Genomic DNA, 6185 nt, shown 5'->3' on the forward strand with positions numbered 1-6185 from the left:
GGTGATGTAGGGACTCTCACTCCAGCTGGGCACTTGGCTTAGCTCATCCTTAATATAATTCCAACTCTAAGACTCTATGATGCCATATGTATTGGCTTCCAGACTTCCCAAACCTCTCAGCTCACTGGTTGGCATCTTAGTTACCACTTAGTCTTAAATTCCATTCAGCTTTTTAGCAGGGAAAACTCTTTTGATTTAAAAAAAAAAAAATTCTTTGTTTTCACACATAGCCATCCAGCTTCAAATGTGTCAGAAGTATATCAAAGAACTTTATTGTACGGTTTATAAAGCTAACAGAGGATCATTCCCAGGTGATCCTTCATGTTTCCCCCTCCTTGATTCCAGTCAAGGGCCAAGGCATTCAACTCTCTTCTTAGTAGTATGATAAAAATCAGCTTTAGATAAGTATTTATGATAATGATTACATGATTATGGAAAGGTCCTTTAAGAAGTAAGCAGAAAATTACTTGGGAACTTTATTAAAAATCAGTTTTGAGGGGCGCCTGGGTGGCTCAGTGGGTTAAAGCCTCTGCCTTTGGCTCAGGTCATGATCCCAGGGTCCTGGGATCGAGCCCCGCATCAGGCTCTCTGCTCAGTGGGGACCCTGCCTCCCCACCCCACCGCCTGCCTCTCTGCCTACTTGTGATCTCTGCCTGTCAAATAAATAAATGAAATCTTTTTTAAAAAATCAGTTTTGATAAGGTAGGTCTGGGCTGGAGCCTGAGATTCTGTTTTTCTAATAAGTTCACAGGTGTTGCTGATATTGCTGATCTAAAGACCACACTTGGAGTAGCAAGGATTTAGAATGCTTTGGCTCCCTAACACCTGAAGGAAGAGGGTTTGTTGAAAAGGCAGTAAAAGCCATTGTATCAGAACACATTCAGTGTACTAATACCAAATCTACAAATCCACCAGGAAGAAGACTACAAGCTCTCTTTCTTTGCCTTGTTACAATAGAGGAGTCCTCCTTCGAAAGCCAGCCCCCACACCGGTACTTTGGGTTATAGATAGAACCACCTTTTCAGGAACTTTGCTGTATCAGTTCATCCTACTCTTACCCAGCAACCTCCCTGCCCTGTCTCTGCTAGCCAGTTTCTACCTCTGTTTAATGGTACACAAACTCTTCTGTTTAAAACCAGTGCAACAAAAGAAAGCTTTCAATTTAGTCCATTTCCCCCTCTAGATGAGGCCATATTTCTCTCCACTTCTTCAAAAGCAAACCTCTCAGATGTATTGTATGTATTTGTATTTGTAGCCTCTATCATGTTGCTGCCCATTTTCTCCTCAAATCAGTCCAACTAAGCTTCCCTGTTTGCCCTTCTACCAAAGGGCTTGTGCCGAAGTCATAAATAACCCTGGGTCGCCTCATTGCTTGGGACATTTTCCAGGGCTTGACCTTTCAGAATTACTTCACACAGTTGACCAATCACTTTGACTAAAAAATTCTCTTTTCCTGTTGGTTTTTTTTTTCCCCAGTTGCTCTGGTCATTTCTTCTCATTCTCTCTTTCTAGAAGATCTTCAATGCAACTCTTGCAGGTTAAAGGACTTCAGAGCCATCTTAGACTCTCTTCACTTCTCAAAGCTGCATTTGGCAGATCAGCTCACACGTCCTTAGATATCTCATAGGGTCCTTAAAAATCATTATTTCCAAGACTCAAGTCATATTTTCCCTCAAAATATGCTCTTTCTACAGTATTCCCATTGGTAGTATACAAGCAATTACTCATCTATTTCCTTAAAGGGTGGACTTGGCATCATCATTTGCCTCATCTTTTCTATCCTGCACCTCTGTCTCCTCATCTCATTATTCACCATGTCCTGCTATTATATATCTGTAATATCTTTCCCACTGCTACCATTCTGGTCCCAGCTATTATTACTTCTCACCTAGACCATTGTGAAATCCCTAAAATGGCCTTCTTGTGTTCACTCTTGCTTCTCTCTAATCCATCCTTCCCACAATGTAGCCAAAGTGATATTTTCAAATTTCATCATGTAACTTCCATGCAGAAAATTCAGTAGCTTTCTGTTTCCTCAGAATAGAGGTCCAAATCCTTCTCTGGTTTATAGTGCCTTTCAGCACCTGATCCCTGATTTCCTCTATGATATCTTCATGTTCTAGCAAAATCCATCCTCTCCAAGTGTCTCAAATATACCATAATTCTCTCCTGCCTTAAGGTCATCATACTTGCTCCCAAGATGCTGTCTATTTCCCCTTCTAGGATGATCCCTAAATGATCTCTGCTCCCTGCGATTCAGAGCATTAGATAATGTCTTAACTTTTAGCAACTTACTTCTAAATAATAGAATACCTTAATGTTGAAGGGATGATTTCTATGAGTAGATTACGAAAGATTCCAACTTCCATCTTTAGAGCAGACTTTCTTCCTTGCTGGCTTTAATGAAGCTCAGTGTCCCACCTGAAATACCCAGGAAAGGAAAAGCCATCTAGGAATGAAGCCCTCAGTCCAACATCCCCCAAAGATGTGGGATCCCGCCAACCAACCCTGCATGAACTTGCAAGTGGGCCCTTCCTCAGCTGAGCCTTCAGATGAGACTTCAACTCTTGTGAACATCCTGGATAAGCACAGGCAGGTGGGTAACACAGTGCTGCTATCCCTGATCAAAGCCATTGGCTTGGAGATCATTTGCTCTATGTTGGCCAAAGCTCAAGAGAGTGCTTCAGTTAAAATCAAGGAGGGTGAAACTACTAAGGACTAGCTTTGCCCCCCATCACCCTTGTTTCCAGCACCAGTGATCCCCATTGTGCACTAATATTGTATTTTGAACATGTCAAAATCTGTCTGTTAAATTGTCATACATGGTGTTTGTGGCCTTGGCCGACATGAAGCTGTTCTCTGAGGTTTGCTTCTCAAACTGCACAGTGCTTTGTGTAGTACTTTGATTTCACAAAAGAAAGTCTCTAGTTAAGCTCTTCATGGATCCCTGATCTACTGAAACTGTGAGATAATAAATGTATATTTTTAAAGCTGCTATTTATGCAGCAATAGGTAACTGATAACAGTACCCTTGTATGAGCTTTTCCTTATAAACTAACATAGTCCTCATAATATTTTTATCAGACAGGATCCATGTTTTGTAGATAAGGAAACTGAAGAACTTTTAACTTATCACAGAGCACATGCTGGTAAGGGATGGAGCCAAAATTTGGACCCACATTGTCAGGCTCCATGGTCTGTGCTTTTAACCACTTCATTCTGCATGAAGCAGTGACTGTAACTGATTTGTTGACAACTATAGTCCCAACCAACAACACAAGATTTGAAATGTACTAGTGATCAATAATTGGTTAATTCATTACTTAATTTAGAAAATTGCTAAATGAGTGATGAATAAATTTTGTTTTTGTTCATGCAAAGGAATTTTATAAGAGTATTTTCAGTATAATTGATCCTTTTTGGTCTCAAAGGATTTTTCCATTTTGTGGTATGTAGTAACAGAATGGGCTACATGCTGACTGACTGAAAATTACAGATGCACACCAACAGCATTTTTCACAGAACTAGAACAAACAATCCAAAAACTTGTAGGGAACCACAAAAGACCCAAACAGCTGGAGCAATCTTGAAAAAGAAAAACAAAGCTAGAAGGATCAGAATCCCAGATTTCAAGTTATACTACAGAGCTGTAGTAATCAAAACAGTATGGTTTCCATGCAAAAATAGGAACATAAATCAATGGAACAGAATATAGAGCCCAGAAAGAAACCCACAATTATATGCTCAATTAATCTTCAACAAAGTTGGCAAGCATATACAATGGGAAAAAGGCAGTCTCTTCAACAAATGGTGTTGGGAAAATGGGACAGCCACATGGCAAAAACAATGGAACTGGACCACTTTCTTATACCATACACACAAATAAACTCACAATGGATTAAAGATCTAAATGTGAGACCTGAAACCATAAACATCCTAGTAGGGAGCACAGGCAGCCATTTATCTGACATTGACCATAACAACATCTTTCTAGGTATGTCTGCTGAGACAAGGAAGATAAAAGTAAAAATAAACTGTTGGGAATACATCAAAATATAAAGCTTCTGCACAGCACAGGAAACATACTATACAACTAAAAGGCAAGTTATTGAATAAGAAAAGATATTTGCAAATGACATATCCAATAAAGGGTTAGTATCCAAAATATATAAAGAGCTGATACAACTCAACACCCAGAGAACAAATAATCTCATTAAAAATGGGCAGAAGACATGAACAGTCATTTCTTCAAAGAAGACATCTGGATGGCCAACAGACACATGAAAAGACACTCAACATCAGCCATCATCAGGGAAATGCAAATCAAAACCACACTGAGATGTCACCTCATCCCTGTCAGAATGGCTGAAATTAAAACAAAAACAAAAACAAAAAAAAAAAACCAACAATACAAGGAACAACAGGTGTTGGAAAGGATATGGAGAAAAAGGAACCCTTATACACTGTTGGTAGGAATGCAAACTGGTGCAGCCACTGTGGAATCAACATAGAGATTCTTCCAAAAACTAAAAATAGAGTAATTATATGATCCAATAATTTCATTGCTGATTATTTACCTAAAGAATACAAAACACTAATTCAGAGGGACACATGTACTCTTATGTTTACTGCAGCATTATCTATAATAGCCAAATTATGAAAGCAGCCCAAGAATCCATTGATAGATAAATGGATAAAGAAGAGGTGGTATGTGTGTGTGTGTATACATATTTAATATATATATGATATAAAAATAATATGTCATATTATATATGATATATAAATAATGTGTATATACATATACATATGCAAATAATAATTATCATATGTGTATATTTATATGTATATACATATACAGTGGGATATTATTTAGTCATAAGAAGAATGAAATCCTGCCCCTTGCAAACAACATGGATGATCTAGTAAGTATAATGCTAAGTGAAACAAGTCAAGAGAAAGACAAAATACCAAATCCTTTCATTCACTTGTGGAATTTAAGAAATAAAAAAATAAAAAAAGGGAGAAAAAAAAAGGGACAAACCAAAAAATAGCCCCACAAAAACCAAAACCCAACAAAAAAACAAAAACCCAGTCTCTTAACTGGGTTAACAGTTTGGAGAACAGATGGTTACCAATTGGGTGGGAGAATGGGTGAAAAAGGTGAAGGGATCACTATACTATAACCTGAAACTAATACACTGTATAACATACCAAAATTAAAATAAAATTAAAAAATAGGTGTATTTCAGAGCACAAAGCAGTGTAATATAAGCATGATGTAAGCCACATATGTAACTTCAAATTTTCTAGGAGTTGCATCAGAAAATGAAAAAGGGAATGGGTGAAATGAATTTTAATAACATTTTACTGAAATCAGTATATCTATAATATTGTTTTAACAGACAATCAATATAAAATTATGAGGTATTTTACATGCTACGTAAGTACTAAATCTTCAAAATCGGGTCTTTTATACTTTCAAGACATTTCAAGTGCTGAAATCTGGATGCGCCCTACTTCAAGGGTCCAGTAGTTTGTATTAGACACTGAGGATAAGGACAATATAGGTGCATGGTCAGTGCAGGTGTAAAGAAAACTTGGAAGGAAGACAAAAGAGTCTGGAAGTCAACAGAGTTATCTTTTGTCCTTATAGTTACCCTTTCTGTTACAATACCAGGACGTACTAGAAATAGTTCAAAATAAGAACTGAACTTCAGGGACAGACGTTGACTAAAAGATTTTCTTTAAATGGAAACTGAAAAAAAAAATCATGATGTGTCACTCAAATGGTAGGGTTTGAGCACCTGCCTTGATGCTTCTAAAATTTAGGTTGCCTAAAATATGCAGTTTCATTTCAGGCAGAAGACAGGAAAGTCTTAGAGAACCAAACTGACAGTTTCTAGAAGGCAGGGGTGGAGAACGTCTCCCTTTGATTCGCAAAGGTTACTGTAAGTCTTTGGCTGGTCGGGACCAAAAGGCCAGGAGACAAATAAGCGATGGAAAGTGATGAAGACATCTTTACTTCAGGCTCTGAAGTAAACTCTGGGCCTCTGAACCCCTTTCCGATGGTTGTGTATTTACTTTCCCACTGTAAGAGGCTGGGTGGGAAGCAGAGTCTGTCTCCACCATATAAGCCAAAAAAGTCGGATGCTTTTGTCTGGCTTCTTGTCCACTATGGCAGGGTT

The sequence above is a fragment of the Mustela lutreola genome, chromosome 6 (assembly GCF_030435805.1).
Source record: "Mustela lutreola isolate mMusLut2 chromosome 6, mMusLut2.pri, whole genome shotgun sequence".
NCBI lineage: Eukaryota > Metazoa > Chordata > Mammalia > Carnivora > Mustelidae > Mustela > Mustela lutreola.